At 46.4% G+C, this 17,138-nt stretch overlaps 1 protein-coding gene across 4 annotated transcripts in view; it reads right to left on the bottom strand.

The window, feature by feature from the left end:
• The window catches only part of glyctk (glycerate kinase), a 51,590-nt gene that overhangs the window by 33,609 nt on the left and 843 nt on the right, over positions 1-17,138 (bottom strand). For 2 of the 4 annotated variants that reach the window (XM_070895565.1, XM_070895562.1), the window contains exon 1: positions 6,503-6,574. The exons of 1 other annotated variant lie outside the window; for it this stretch is intronic. The gene's annotated coding sequence lies outside the window, so the exon portion shown is untranslated. Of the gene's footprint in view, positions 1-6,502; positions 6,575-17,065; positions 17,095-17,138 lie in introns of those variants that run through there. One more of the 4 variants, XM_070895564.1, reaches the window with a different exon arrangement.

Below are 17,138 nucleotides of genomic sequence, written 5' to 3'. Positions count from 1 at the left end.
CCAATTTATATGCCTCTTCCTTGGATTTAACACTATCCTTAATTTCCCTTGTTAGCCACGGCTGAGCCACCTTCCCCGTTTTATTTTTACTCCAGACCGGGATGTACAATTGCTGAAGTTCATCCATGTGATTTTTAAATGTTTGCCATTGCCTATCCACCGTCAACCCTTTAAGTATCATTTGCCAGTCTATTCTAGCCAATTCACACCTCAAACCATCGAAGTTACCTTTCCTTAAGTTCAGGACCCTAGTTTCTGAATTAACTCTGTCACTCTCCAACTTAATAAATAATTCTACCATGTTATGGTCATTCTTCCCAAGGGGCTTCGCACAACAAGATTACTAATTAGTCCTTTCTCATTACACATCACCCAGTCTAGGATGGCCAGCCCTCTAGTTGGCTCCTCGACATATTGGTCTAGAAAACCATCCCTAATACACTCCAGGAAATCCTCCTCCACCGCATTGCTACCAGTTTGGTTAGCCTAATCAATATGTAGATTAAAACCACCTATGATAACTGCTGTACCTTTATTGCATGCATCCGTAATTTCTTGTTTGATGCTGTCCCCAACCTTACTACTACTGTTTGGTGGTCTGTACACAACTCCCACTAGCGTTTTCTGCCACTTGGTATTCCGTAGCTCCACATCATCCAAGCTAATGTCCTTTCTTACTATTGCATTAATTTCATCTTTACCCCGCCTCCTCTTCCTTTCTATCTATCCTTCCTAAATAATGAATACCCCTGGATGTTGAGTTCCCAGACTTGGTCACCCTGGAGCCATGTCTCCGTGATGCCAATTACATCATACCCGTTAACTGCTATCTGCGCAGTTAATTCATCCACTTTATTCCGAATACTCCTTGCATTGAGGCACAGTGCCTTCAGGCTTGTCTTTCTAACACACTTTGCCCTTTTAGAATTCTGGTGTAATGTGGCCCTTTTTTCTTTTTGCCTTAGGTTTCGCTGCCCTCCACTCTTACTTTTCTTCTTTCTATCTTTTGCTTCTGCCCCCATTCTACTTCCCTCTGTCTCCCTGCATAGGTTCCCATCCCCCTGTCATATTAGTTTAACTCCTCCCCAACAGCACTAGCAAACACTCCCCCTAGGACATTGGTTCTGGTCTTGCCCAGGTGCAGACCGTCCGGTTTGTACTGGTCCCACCTCCCCTCGAACCGGTTCCAATGTCCCAGGAATTTGAATCCCTCCCTTGTGCACCACTCCTCAAGTATTCATCTGAGCTATCCTGCGATTCCTACTCTGACGAGCATGTGGCACTGGTAGCAATCCTGAGATTACCACTTTTGAGGTCCTACTTTTTAATTTAGCTCCAAGCTCCCTAAATTCGTCTTGTAGGATCTCATCCCGTTTTTTACCTATATCGTTGGTACCTATATGCACCACGACAACTGGCTGTTCACCCTCCCTTTTCAGAATGTCCTGCACCCGCTCCGAGACATCCTTGACCCTTGCACCAGGGAGGCAACATACAATCCTGGAGTCTCGGTTGCGGTCGCAGAAACGTCTATCTATTCCCCTTACAATTGAATCCCCTATCACTATAGCTCTCCCACTCTTTTTCCTGCCCTCCTGTGCAGCAGAGCCACCCACGGTGCCATGAACTTGGCTGCTGCTGTCCTCCCCTGAAGAGTCATCCCCCTCAACAGTAGCCAAAGCGGTGTATCTGGTTTGCAGGGTGATGACTGCACTACCTTCCTTGCACTGCTCTTCCTGTTGGTCATCCATTCCCTATCTGACTGTGTAACCTTTACCTGCGGTAAGACCAACTCACTGAACATGCTATTCACATCATTCTCAGCATCGTGGATGCTCCAGAGTTCATCCACCCGCAGCTCCAGTGCCGCAATGCGCTCCGTCAGGAGCTGCAGGCGGATGCACGTCCCTCACACGTAGTCGTCAGGGACACCGGAAGCGTCCCTGACTTCCCACAGTACAGAAGGAGCATAACACGTGTCCGAGATGTCCTGCCATGACTTAACCCTTAGATAAACTTAAATTGGCAACAAAAATGCTAAAGGCTACTTACTGATAAAGAAAAGAAAAAGAAAAACTACTTACCATTCACCAGCCAATCACTTACCCCTTTGGCTGTGATGTCACCTTTTGATTTCTTTCTCCTTTTTTGCCTCCCCGCTGCAACTGCACCGGTAGGCCTCACCGACGTCCTGCTCTGCCTCCTCGCCGCACCTTGAACTCCCCGCTCGACACTGGCCTCTTGTAGGCCTCACCAACATCCCGCTCCGCCTACTCGACGCACCTTGAACTCCCCGCTCGACACTGGCCTCTTGTAGGCCTCACTGACGTCCCGCTCCGCCTCCTCGACCTCCCCGCTCGACGCTGGCCTCTTGTAGGCCTCACCGACATCCCGCTCCGCCTCCTCGACGCACCTCGAACTCCCCGCAACGCTGGTCTCTTCTAGCAGCTTGCATACCACACACTGTGAACTTACTGCTCATTATCTCCCTAGCATAATACCACAATGACTTGCATTTATAGAGAGCTCCTCTTGTAACATATTTCAGAGCATTTTATAAGGAGCAGAGCGGTCAGGTGAGCGGAAATTTAAAAAGTCAAAGAACAAGGAGAACAATAGAGCAGGGTAGCACTGGGGGAAATGATATCCAGAGCATGACAGGAAGGGACAGAATGTATAAACATAAGTGTATCAGAAAGTGGGGTCAAAGTAGGAAAAAAATGGTAAAAAAAACTAATTTAAAAGCTCTTTATCTGAATGCACGAAGCATTCGTAACAAAATAGATGAGTTGATGACAAATAGCTACATATGGGTATTATCTGATAGCCATTACAAGAGACCTGGCTGCAAGGTGACCAAGACTGGGAACTAAATATTCAGAATTATTTGACAATTCGGAAGGGCAGACAAAAAGGAAAAGGAGGTGGGATAGCTCTGTTAGTAAAGGATGAGATCAGTGCAATAGTGAGAAACGATATTGGCTTAAAAGAGCAAGATGTTGAATCAGTTTGGGTGGAGATAAGGAATAATAGGGGAAAAGGTCACTAGTGGGCATAGTCTATAGGCCCCCGAAAAGTAGCTACACTGTTGGACGAAGTATAAATCAAGAAACAATGGAGGCTTGTAAAAAAGGAACGGCTATAATCATGGGCGATTTTAACCTTCATATTGATTCGACAAATCAAATTGGCCAGGGTAGCCTTGAGGAAGAGTTCGTCGAGTGCATCCGGGATCGTTTCCTTCAACAGTACATTGCGGAACCAACCAGGGAGCAGGCTCTCTTAGATCTGGTCCTGTGTAATGAGACAGGATTAATAAACGATCACCGAGTAAAAGATCCTCTAGGAATGAGTGACCACAACATGGTTGGATTTCAAATTCAGTTGGAAGGTGAAAAAGTTGGATCTCAAACCAGTGTCCTAAGCTTAAATAAGAGAGACTACAAAGGTATGAAGGCAGAGTTGGCTAAAGTGAACTGGGAAAACAGATTAAAGTGTGGGACAGTTGATGAACAGTGGCAGACATTTAAGGAGATATTTCATAACTCTCAACAAAAATATATTCCAATGAGAAGGAAGGATTGTAAGAGAAGGGATAGCCATCCGTGGCTAACTAAAGAAATAAAGGACAGTATCCAATTAAAAACAAGGGCATACAAAGTGGCCAAAACTAGTGGAAGGCCAGAAGATTAAGAAAATTTTAAAAGTCAACAAAGAATGACTAAAAAAATTATAAAGGAAAGGGAAGATAGATTATGAAAGTAAACTAGCATGAAATATAAAATTAGTAAGAGTTTCTACAGGAATATAAAAAGGAAAAGAGTGGCTAAAGTAAATTTAGGTCCCTTAGAGGATGAGACGGGGCAATTAATAATGGGGAACAGGGAAATGGCAGAGACTTTGAACAAATATTTTCATCAGTCTTCACGGTAGAAGACATTAAAAACATCCCAATAGTGGATAATCAAGGGGCTGTAGGGAGGGAGGAACATAATACAATCACTATCACTAAAGAAGTAGTACTCGGCAAAATAATGGGACTAAAGGTGGACAAGTCCCCCTGGACCTGATAGCTTGCATCCTAGGATCTTAAAAGTGGTTGCAGAGATGGTGGATACATTGGTTGTAATTTACCAAAATTCCTTGGATTCTGAGGATGTCCCAGCAGATTGGTAAACAGCAAATGTAACACCCCTATTTAAAAAAGGAGGCAGACGGAAAGCATGAAACTATAGACTGGTTAGCCTAATATCTGTAGTTGGGAAAGTGCTGGATTCCATTGTTAAGGAAGCAGTAGCAGGACCTTTGGAACAGCATAGTTCGATCAAGCAGAGTCAGCATCATTTTATGAAAGGGAAATCATGTTAGACAAATTTGTTGGAATTCTTTGAGGATGTAACGAGCAGGGTGGATAATGGGTAACCAGTGGATGTGGTGTATTTAGATTTCCAGAAGGCATTCGATAAGGTGCCACATAAAAAGGTTACTGCACAAGATAAAAGTTCACGGGGTTCGGCATAATAGAAACATAGAAATTTACAGCGCAGAAGGAGGCCATTTCGGCCCATTGTGTCCGCGCATATTAGCATGGATAGAGGATTGGATAACTAACAGAAAACAGAGACTCGGGATAAATAGGTTATTTTCCTGGGATGTCACAGGGATCGGTGCTGGGGCCTCAACTATTTACAATCTACATTAATGACTTGGATGAAGGGACCGAGTGTAATGTAGCCAAGTTTGCTGATGATACAAAGATGAGTGGGAAAGCAAATTGTGAGGAGGACACAAAAAATCTGCAAAGGGATACAGACAGGCTAAGTGAGTGGGCAAAAAGTTGGCAGATGGAGTGTAATGTGGGAAAATGTGAGGTTATCCATTTTGGCAGAAAGAATAGAAAAGCAAATTATTTTTTAAATTGAGAAAAATTGCAAAGTGCTGGAGTATAGAGGGACCTGGGTGTCCTTGTGTATGAAACACAAAAAGTTAGTATGCAGGTACAGCAAGTAATCAGGAAGGCAAATGGAATGTTGGCCTTTATTGCAAGGGGGATGGAGCATAAAAGCAAAGAAGTCCTGCTACAACTGTACAGGGTATTGGTGAGGCCACACCTAGAATACTGCGTAGCTTTGATCTCCGTCCTTAAGAAAGGATATACTTGCATTGGAGGCAGTTCAGAGAAGGTTCACAAGGTCGATTCCGGAGATGTGGGGGTTGACTTGTGAAGATGGGTTGAGTAGGTTGGGCCTGTACTCATTGGAGTTCAGAAGAATGAGAGGTGATCTTATTGAAACATATATGATAATGAGGGGGCTCGACAAGGTGGATGCAGTGAGGATATTTCCACTCATAGGGGAAACTAGAACTAGAGGGCATAGTCTGAGAATAAGGGGACGCCCATTTAAAATTAAGTGTAGGAGGAATTTTTTCTCTGAGGGTTATAAATCTATGTAATTCTCTGCCCCAGAGAGCTGTGGAGGCTGGGTCATTAAATAAATTTAAGGTGGAGATAGACAGATTTTTAACCGATAAGAGAATAAAGGGTTATAAGGAGCGGGCAGGGAAATGGAGCTGAGTCCATGATCAGATCAGCCATGATCTTATTAAATGGCGGAGCAAGCTCGAGGGGCCAAATGGACTACACCTGTGACAGAGTCTGTAATTCCCGTATTGGGCGGTACATCATCATCATAGGCGGTCCCTCCTATCGGTCACCTGAGAACTCACTTTGAGTGGAAGCAAGTCTTTCCCAATTTCGAGGGACTGCCTGTGATGATGAACACAAATCTATCACACTAGCGTCACCAACTTTTGGGGGTAACTGAGAAAAGGCACTGAAGAGCTGCTGTCAGCACCTGATACCCCAATCACCTCTAGAAGGGGTGGGTAGAAAATTGTGGTGGGGTGAGCTCTTTAGCCATCTTCCTTCACTCCTTCCCTTCAGTTTTTTCAAGACCACATTTTAAATCGCCAAAAAACGGTTAAAACAAAAAGATCAGATGTTTCCAAGAATCTTATTTAATTTATTATTTAACACTGGGACAAGGTCGCAGGAGATTAGGGGATACAGTAGTTACAAAGTAACTGGGCACAGATCTCCAATGGAGGTCAGTGATAACCTATTTCTAAAGCAACTGTTACTGATTAATAGAGCGTTGGTCACTCTCAGAATGTTGTAATTTTTTTAACTTGCTGACCCAAAGTTGCCCAAACTTACTCTCCACAGTTAGAAGAACTGCGAGCTGGACATTAAAACATCACCAGGATCCCCCCTGAAATAAATGTAGATCCTTTATAGTTTTAGGAGACATTGGATGATTTAGCTTATTGGTAACCGTCCAGGGCTGAATTCGATCTTCGCCACTTTCACTCCTGTCTGGCCAACACTTCTCCTTTCCTGCTACTGCTGCTGCTGCTGCTGCGAATGTGGGCGGGACGTTGGGTTAAATCACGCATTGAGACGCAGGACGATCTGCAAGCGACGCCTGGTTCGGGCTCTTACCTTATACTTGCTGTTGAGCTGTCGGCGACACGAGAGCACAATCTCGACTGCGCAAGACAGCGAGTCTGTTCCCTGATGAACGGAATTGTGGGCAGTGGACAATCCCCACCTCTTCCTTCCTCCCACCACCTACCCCTCCCACATCCTGCTCCTCCTTCCTCCCACCACCTACCCCTCCCACATCCTACTCCTCCTTCCTCCCACCACCTACCCTCTCCCCTTCACATTCTCCTCCTACCCCTCCCATCTCCCACCACCTTCTCCTATCTCCTCCCCTCCCACCCCACCTCTACCATCCTCACACCGCCCCCACCCCACCCTTTCTCACACACCCCCACCTCCACCTTTCTCACACCCCACCTCCACCTTTCTCACACACCCCCACCCCACCTCCACCTTTCTCACACCATCCCCACCCCTATCTTCCTCACACCACCTTCTCCCCCATCCTCCTACCCTTCCCATATCCTCCTACCATCCCATCTCCTTCCCCTCCTCCTCCTCCTCCCACTTCTCTTCCTTGAGAGTGCCAGGTGTTTTCAGAAGATTAAATTATTAAATGTTTTAGAGAGGCTGTAAGCACGTGGAAGGGGACTAAAACTAGTCACCATATTTATAAGATAGTTACTAATAAATCCAATAGGGAATTCAGGAGAAACAGTTTACCCAGGCAGTGGTTAGAATATGGAACTCACTACAAGGAGTAAATAGAATGATTACAGTACAGGAGGAGTATCAGTGGGAGAGCATTAGGTGCTAGAGACCATAATTCAGACAGATTTAAGGTAGTTATGGAAAAGGACAAGGATAGACCAGGAATAAAAGTTCTAAATTGGGGAAAAGCCAACTTTGCTAAGAGAAGTGATTTGGCCATAGTGGACTGGAAACAGCTACTTGAAGGTAAAACAGTGTCAGAGCACTGGGAGGCATTCCAGGAAGGGATCTGTCGGATTCAGGCCAAATATGTGCCCTTGGAAAAAAAAAGGGAGGGACTAACAAATCTAGAGCCCCCTGGATGTCAAGCGACATACAGGATAGGATAAAGCAACAAAGAGAGGCTTATGACAGATACTGAGGGCTAAATACTACAGAATCGCTAGAGGAGTATAGAAAGTCCAGGGATGAAATTAAATAGGATATTAGGAAAGCAAAGAGAGAGCATGAAAAATTCTTGGCAAGGAAAATCCAAAGATGTTTTATAAATATATTAAGGTACTTTGGCTGGCCCTTGCTGTCTTCTCAGGAGCTTTGTCCTCTGTCACTTCAGGAAGTCAAAGTGGATCAAGTTACAATTTACAAAGTCAGCGAGACTTTGGGATGGGCAGTTCTACTTACACATTCCTGTGAAACTTCAGGGTGTGGCTTATCCTCCAAGGGGACCAATCATAGACAAAGGGTGGAGCATGGTGGCCAATTTTGCAGTACATCCTTTTTCACATGGCAGCTGTTGATGATTCTGCCATTCCCATTTACACCTCTTCTAGACTCTTCTTTACTTGTTCCATTACCATCTCTTTTTGCCTTGTACTTGTTGTGTATCTGTAAAGCATGCACTCCCATGTTCCGCCACCAGGGAGCGCATCCCCTGAAGTCCCAAGGGATCCCAGCATCCCTTGGGAGCACTGTATATAAGCCGGCCCCTAAGGCTTGTTACTCACTCTGGAGTGTCTTAATAAAGATTGAGGTCACTGTTACTTTAACCTCCCTGTGTGCAGTCTCATCTGTGTTAGGAACACAACAACTGGCGACGAGTACACGAATCCAACGCAAAGATGCAGCAAACTGTGGGCACCCTGGAGAAGTTCTCGGAGGGTGAGGCCTGGGAAGCCTATGCCGAACGGTCAGACCAGTACTTTGTAGCCAACGAGCTGGACGGAGAAGGAAGCGCTATAAAAAGGAGAGCGGTCCTCCTCACGGTCTGCGGGGCACTGACCTAAAGCCTCATGAAGAATCTTCTGGCTCCAGTGAAACCCACAGATAAGTCGTATGAGGAGCTGTGTACACTGGTTCGGGAGCATCTTAACCAGAGGGAGAGCGTGCTGATGGCGAGGTATCGGTTCTATACGTACCAGCGATCTGAAGGTCAGGAAGTGGCGAGCTACGTCGCCGAGCTAAGGCGACTTGCAGGACAATGTGAGTTTGATGGCTACCTGGAGCAAATGCTCAGAGACTTTTTTGTACTCGGCATTGGCCACGAGACCATCCTATGAAAACTTTTGACTGTAGAGACACCGACCCTCAGTAAGGCCATTGCGATAGCACAGGCGTTTATGTCCACCAGTGATAACACCAAACAAATCTCTCAGCACACAAGTGCTAGCAATGTTCATAAATTAACTGGAACTGTGTTTGCGAGCAGAAATGTACAGGGCAGAAACCACGAGTCTGTAACTGCCAGCAGGCCTCAGGTGACCCAGATGACTCAGAGTCCGCAACAAAGGATGAATGCAAGTCAATTCACACCTCGTTGGCGTTGTGGAGGCTTCCATTCAGCCTATTCATGCCGCTTCAAAGGGTATGTTTGCAAGAGCTGTGGAACAATGGGGCACCTCCAACAAGCTTGCAGACGAGCCACCACGTGGCAGAGGAAGATCGGTCCATGGTGGATCAAAGCAATCGAGCCTTAGAGAGAGGAGGCAGATGCTGAAGTACACAGGATGCACACATTTGAGATGAAATGTCCACCTATAATGCCAAACGTAAAATTGAATGGCTTACCCGTAGCCATGGAACTGGACACTGGCACTAGCCAATCCATCATGAGTAAAAAGATGTTTGAGAGACTGTGGTGCAACAAGGCACTCAGACCAGCCCTGAGCCCCATCCACACGAAACTGAGAACGTACACCAAAGAGCTTATCACTGTCCTGGGCAGCACCATGGTCAAGGTCACCTACGAGGGCACGGTGCACGAACTGTCACTCTGGATTGCCCCGGGCGATGGCCCCACACTGCTTGGAAGGAGCTGGCTGGGCAAAATCCGCTGGAACTGGGATGACATCCGAGCGCTGTCACATGTCGATGAGGCCTCATGTACCCAGGTTCTTAACAAATTTCCTTCCTTTTTGAGCCAGGCATTGGAAACTTTTCCGGGGCGAAGGTGCGGATCCACTTGGTCCCAGAGGCACGACCCATTCACCACAAGGCGCGAGCGGTACCTCACATGATGAGGGAGAGAGTGGAAATCGAGCTGGATAGGCTGCAATGCGAGGGCATCATCTCCCCAGTGGAATTCAGCGAGTGGGCCAGCCCAATTGTTCCAATGTTCAAAAGTGATGGCACGGTCAGGATTTGCGGCGATTATAAAGTAACTATTAATTGTTTCTCGCTACAGGACCAATACCCGCTACCTAAGGCAGATGACCTATTTGCGACGCAGGTAGGAGGCATGACATTCACCAAGCGCGACCTGACTTCAGCCTACATGACGCAGGGCCTTACCTGCATCAACACGCACAAGGGACTGTTCATCTACAACAGATGCCCGTTTGGAATTCGATCGGCTGCAGCGATCTTCCAGAGAAACATGGAGAGCCTACTCAAGTTGGTACCACGCACGGTGGTTTTTCAGGACGATATATTGGTCACGGGTTGGGACACCGCCGAGCACCTACAAAACCTGGAAGAGGTCCTCCAGTGACTGGATTGCGTAGGGCTGCGGCTGAAGAGGTCGAAATGCGTCTTCATGGCAACAGAAGTGGAGTTTTTGGGTAGAAAGATCGCGGTGGACGGGATTCGGCCCACAAATGCCAAGACAGAGGCGATCAGGAACGTGCCACAGAACATCACGGAGCTGCGGTTGTTCCTGGGACTCAACTATTTTGGTAACTTCCTACCGGGGTTAAGCACCCTCTTAGAGCCCCTACATGTGTCATTGCGTAAAGGTGAGAACTGGGTAAGGGCAAAATAAATAAGTAATTGCTTTTGAGAAAGCCAGAAACATTTTATGCTCCAACAAGCTGCTTGTATTGTATAACCCGTGTAAAAGACTCGTGCTAGCATGTGATGCGTCGTCGTTTAGAGTCGGGTGTGTATTACATAAGAACATAAGAATTAGGAACAGGAGTAGGCCATCTAGCCCCTCGAGTCTGCTCCGCCATTCAACAAGATCATGGCTGATCTGGCCGTGGGCTCAGCTCCACTTATCCGCCCGCTCCCCGTAACCCTTAATTCCCTTATTGGTTAAAAATCTATCTATCTGTGACTTGAATATATTCAATGAGTGAGCCTCAACTGCTTCCTTGGGCAGAGAATTCCACAGATTCTCTGGGAGAAGAAATTCCTTCTCAACTCGGTTTTAAATTGGCTCCCCCGTATTTTGAGGCTGTGCCCCCTAGTTCTAGTCTCCCCTACCAGTGGAAACAACCTCTCTGCCTCTATCTTGTCTATCATTTTCATTATTTTAAATGTTTCTATAAGATCACCCCTCATCCTTTTGAACTCCAACGAGTAAAGACCCAGTCTACTCAATCTATCATCATAAGGTAACCCCCTCATCTCCGGAATCAGCCTAATTAATCGTCTCTGTACCCCCTCCAAAGCCAGTATATCCTTCCTTAAGTAAGGTGACTAAAACTGCATGCAGTACTCCAGGTGCGGCCTCACCAATACCCTATACAGTTGCAGCAGGACCTCCCTGCTTTTGTACTCCATCCCTCTCGCAATGAAGGCCAACATTCCATTCGCCTTCCTGATTATCTGCTGCTCCTGCAAACTAACTTTTTGGGATTCATGCACAAGGATCCCCAGGTCCCTCTGCACCTCAGCATGTTGTAATTTCTCCCCATTCAAATAATATTCTCTTTTACTGTTTTTTTTCCCCCCAAGGTGGATGACCTCACACTTTCCGACATTGTATTCCATCTGCCAAACCTTAGCCCATTCGCTTAACCTATCCAAATCTCTTTGCAGCCTCTCTGTGTCCTCTACACAACCCGCTTTCCCACTAATCTTTGTGCCATCTGCAAATTTTGTTACACTACACTCTGTCCCCTCTTCCAGGTCATCTATGTATATTGTAAACAGTTGTGGTCCCAGCACCGATCCCTGTGGCACAACACTAACCACCGATTTCCAACCCGAAAAGGACCCATTGATCCCGACTCTCTGCTTTCTGTTCGCCAGCCAATTCTCTATCCATGCTAATACATTTCCTCTGACTCCGCGTACCTCTATCTTCTGCAGTAACCTTTTCTGTGGCACCTTATCGAATGCCTTTTGGAAATCTAAATACACCACATCCATCGGTACACCTCTATCCACCATGCTCGTTATATCCTCAAAGAATTCCAGTAAATTAGTTAAACATGATTTCCCCTTCATGAATCCATGCTGCGTCTGCTTGATTGCACTATTCCTATCTAGATGTCCCGCTATTTCTTCCTTAATGATAGTTTCAAGTATTTTCCCCACTACAGATGTTAAACTAATCGGCCTATAGTTACCTGCCTTTTGTCTGCCCCCTTTTTTAAACAGAGGCGTTACATTAGCTGCTTTCCAATCCGCTGGTACCTCCCCAGAGTCCAGAGAATTCTGGTAGATTATAACGAATGCATCTGCTATAACTTCCGCCATCTCTTTTAATACCCTGGGATGCATTTCATCAGGACCAGGGAACTTGTCTACCTTGAGTCCCATTAGCCTGTCCAGCACTACCCGCTTAGTAATAGTGATTGTCTCAAGGTCCTCCCTTCCCACATTCCTGTGACCAGCAATTTTTGGCATGGTTTTTGTGTCTTCCACTGTGAAGACCGAAGCAAAATAATTGTTTAAGGTCTCAGCCATTTCCACATTTCCCATTATTAAATCCCCCTTCTCATCTTCTAAGCGACCAACATTTACATTAGTCACTCTTTTCCGTTTTATATATCTGTAAAAGCTTTTACTATCTGTTTTTATGTTTTGCACAAGTTTACCTTCGTAATTTATCCTTCCTTTCTTTATTGCTTTTTTAGTCATTCTTTGCTGTTGTTTTAAATTTTCCCAATCTTCTAGTTTCCCACTAACCTTGGCCACCTTATACACATTGGTCTTTAATTTGATACTCTCCTTTATTTCCTTGGTTATCCACGGCTGGTTATCCCTTCTCTTACCGCCCTTCTTTTTCACTGGAATATATTTTTGTTGCGCACTATGACAGAGCTCCTTAAAAGTCCTCCACTGTTCCTCAATTGTGCCACCGTTTAGTCTGTGTTTCCAGTCTACTTTAGCCAACTCTGCCCTCATCCCACTGTAGTCCCCTTTGTTTAAGCATAGTACGCTCGTTTCTGACACAACTTCCTCACCCTCAATCTGTATTACAAATTCAACCATACTGTGATCACTCATTCCGAGAGGATCTTTTACTAGGAGATCATTTATTTTTCCTGTCTCATTACACAGGACCAGATCTAAGATAGTTTGCTCCCTTGTAGGTTCTGTAACATACTATTCTAAGAAACAATCCCGTATGCATTCTATGAATTCCTCCTCCAGGCTACCCCGTGCGATTTGATTTGACCAATCGATATGTAGGTTAAAATCCCCCATGACTACTGCCGTTCCTTTTTCACATGCCTCCATTATTCCCTTGATTATTGCCCGCCCCACCGTGAAATTATTATTTGGGGGCATTACAACAAGCTAACGTTGCAGGGAAATTGCAACCTGTTGCCTATGCTTCCAGAAGCTTGTCTAAGGCTGAGAGGGCCTACAGCATGATTGAGAAAGAGGCATTAGCGTGTGTGTTCGGGGTAAAGAAAATGCATCAGTACCTGGTTGGCCTCAAATTTAAGCTGGAAACCGATCACAAGCCCCTCATATCCCTGTTCGCTGAAAACAAGGGGATTAATACTAATACCTCAGCCCACATACAAAGGTGGACACTCGCACTATCAGCATATAACTATACCACCCGCCACAGGCCAGGCATCAAGAACTGTGCGGATGCTCTCAGTCGGCTACCATTGCCCACCATGGCGGTGGAAATGGCGCAGCCTGCAAACTTGTTGATGGTCATGGAAGCTTTTGAAAATGATAAATCACCTGTCACGGCCCGCCCAATTAGGACTTGGACCAGCCAAGATCCTCTGCTGTCCCTAGTAAAAAAACTGTGTACTGCATGGGAGCTGGGCCAGCATCCCTGTTGAAATGCAAGAGCTAATCAAGCCCTTCCAGCGGCAAAAGGACGAGCTGTCCATTCAGGCAGACTGCCTGTTGTGGGGTAACCGCGTAGTGCTACCCAAAAAGGGCAGGGAGACGTTCATCTCGGATCTCCAGAGCACACACCCGGATATAGTAATGATGAAAGCGATAGCCAGATCCCACGTGTGGTGGCCCAGTATCGACTCTGACTTAAGAGTCCTGTGTGCGGCAATGCAGCGTGTGCTCTCAGTTGAGCAACGCCCCCAGAGAGGCACCACTAAGTTTGTGGTATTGGCCCTCCAGACCATGGTCGAGGATCCATGTCGACTGTGCGGGCCCGTTTCTCGGTAAAATGTTCCCGACGGTGGTGGATGCTTTTTCAAAATGGATTGAATGTGAAATAATGTCGGAAAGCACCGCCACTGCCACCATTAAAAGCCTGCCATTTGCCACCCACGGCCTGCCTGACATACTGGTCAGTGAGAATGGGCCACGTTCAACCAGTGCCGAATTTTAAAAATTCATGACCCTCAATGGGATCAAACATGTCACCTCGGCCCCGTTTAAACCAGCCTCCAATGGGCAGGCAGAGCGGGCAGTACAAACAATCAAACAGAGCCTCAAACGAGTCATGGAAGGCTCACTCCAAACCCGCCTGTCCCGAGTACTGCTCAGCTACCGCACGAGACCCCACTCGTTCACAGGGGTGCCCCCGGCTGAGCTACTCATGAAAAGGACACTTAAAACCAGACTCTCGCTGGTTCACCCCAACCTGCATGATCTGGTAGAGAGCAAGCGGCAGCAACAAAATGTAAATGATGGTCGCACTAATGTGTCACGGGAAATTGATCTGAATGACCCTGTGTATGTGCTAAACTATGGACATGGTCCCAAGTGGATTGCGGGCACGGTGATAGCTAAAGAAGGGAGTAGGGTGTTTGTAGTCAAACTAGACAATGGACAAATTTGCAGAAAGCACCTGGACCAAACCAGGCTCCGGTTCACAGACTGCCCTGAACAACCCACAGCAGACACCACCTTTTTCGAGCCCACAACACACATCCAAAGGATCAACGACACCACGCTGGACCAGGAAATCGAACCCATCACGCCCAACAGTCCAGCAAGGCCAGGCTCACCTAGCAGCCCTGCAGGGCCAACAACACGCCAGCCCAGCGAGGGCACAGCCAACACACCAGAACAGACATTTATACTGAGGCGGTCCACCAGGGAAAGAAAGGCTCACCTTGTAAATAGTTTTCACTTTGACTTTGGGGGGCGGAGGCGGTGGGGGGGGAAAGTGATGTTGTGTATCTGTAAAGCATGCACTCCCATGTTCCGCAACCAGGGAGCGCTTCACCTGAAGTCCCAAGGGATTCCAGCATCCCTTGGGAGCACTGTATATAAGCCGGCCCTTAAGGCCTGTTACTCACTCTGGAGTGTCTTAATAAAGACTGAGGTCACTGTTACTTTAACCTCCTTGTGTGCAGTCTCATCTGTGTTAGGAACACAACAGTACTATAATCCCTTTTATCATTTAATCTTTCCTGCCTTCCACCCTACAGGCCTTCCTTTTTGTTCTTTCCTCCCCCTTTCTCCGCCTCTGCACTTGCTGAACACTCTAACTTTTTCTAGTTCTGATGAATGGTCATCGACCTGAAATGTTAACTGTTTCTCTCTTCACAGATCCGACTTTCTGTTGTGTTTTCCATTAATATTCCACAGAGGGAATATTCTCAATTATTTCTAACCTCCATGAACCACACATACACACCACCTCCAGCTGACCACCTCCCAAGCCTTAAGCAGTGTCCCCACCTCAGGTGGTCACTCGGCTCTGGAGGAAGGATGCTCCCATCCATAAGACATGAGTGAGGCCATTTCAAAATCGTGAGGGTTTAGACTGATAGTAAAATCTGTTCCTGTTGGCGGAAGCGTCAAGCACCAGAAGATTTGGCAGAACCAAAGGCGACACGAGAAAAATCTTTTTTTACGCGAGTGGTGAGGATCTGGAACGTGCTGCCCGAGAGGGTGGTGGAGGAAGATTCAATTGTGACTTTTAAAAGGGAATTGGGTAAGTAACTGAAGGAATTTTTTTTTGCAGGATTATGGGGAAAAGGCAGGGGGAGTGGGACTAGCTGAAGCACTCTTGCAAGAGCCGGCACAGGCTTGATGGGCTGAATGGCTTTTTTCTGAGCTGTAATCATTCTATGGTTCATTCTGAGAAGGGGAACAGATAGGATAGATGGAGAGAAATGATTTCCGCTGGTTGGGGATTCTAGGACTACAGGGCATGGTCTAAAAATTAGAGACAGACCTTTCAGGAGTGAAATTAGGAAACACTTCTACACACAAAGGGTAGAAGTTTGGAACTCCCTTCCGCAAACAGCAATTAATGCAAGATAAATTGTTAATTTTAAATCAGAGATGGATAGCTTTCCATTAATCAAAGGTATTAAGGGATATGGGGCCAAAGGCAGGTATACGGAGTGAAGTCACAGACCAGCCATGATCTCATTGAATGGCGGAACAGGCTCAAGGGGCTGAATGGCCAATCCTGTGTTTACTCTTTCCAGGCCCCTGCAATTTGCTTAAAACCTATTACAGCTTTAGTGTCAGCTGTGGCTCAGCAGGTAGCAAACTTGCCTGAGTCAGAAGGTAGTGGATTCAAAATCCACTCCAGGAACTTGAGCAGAAAAATCTAGGCTGCCATTCCAGTGTCGTGCTGAGTGCTGCACGGTCGGAGGTGCTGTCTTTCGAATGAGACGTTAAACCGAGGCCCCATCTGCTCTCTCAGGTGGACGTAAAAGATCCCATGGCACTATTTCGAAGACGAGTTATCCATCAATCAAAAAAAAATAATCCGGTCATTTTCATATTGCTGTTTATACGCAAATTGGCTGCTGCGTTTCCCACATTACAACATTACTCTTACAAAGTCCTTCATTGGCTGTAAACATAATAAATAGGAGCAGGCGTAGGCCATTTGGCCCCTGGAGCCTGCTCCGCCATTCAGTAAGATCATGGCTCCACTCCACTTTCCTGCCTGCTCCCTATAACCCTTGACTCCCTTATCGTTCAAAAATCTGTCAGTCTCCACCTTATATATATTCAATGACCCAGCCTCCACAGCTCTCTGGGGTCGAGAATTCCAAACATTCACGACCCCCTGAGAAGAAATTCCTCCTTATCTCCGTTTTAAATGCATGACCCCTTATTCTGAAACTATCCGCACTCCCACCCCCACACATCCTCTGCATCTACCCTGTCAAGCCCCTTCAGAATCTTGTACGTTTCAAAAAGCGCTTCGGGGCATGAAAGGCGCTATATAAATGCTTGCTTTCTTTTTTTAAAAATGTTTTTTCTGCAGTTCAGAGGAAAAGTTGTCGACAAGAGACGTGTTTTTTTCTCTCTCTCTCTCAGTCTCTACACAGACGCTACCTGAACGTTTTCACCATTTTCTCCCCGTCGGTCCCTAACGTCATAGAGAGTATTATGGGTAATCCCGCCAAGC

The sequence above is a fragment of the Pristiophorus japonicus genome, chromosome 12 (genome assembly GCF_044704955.1).
Source record: "Pristiophorus japonicus isolate sPriJap1 chromosome 12, sPriJap1.hap1, whole genome shotgun sequence".
Taxonomy (NCBI): Eukaryota; Metazoa; Chordata; class Chondrichthyes; family Pristiophoridae; genus Pristiophorus; species Pristiophorus japonicus.
Note: the sequence above shows the minus strand (reverse complement) of the source record. Positions and strands in the feature narration are given on the sequence as shown.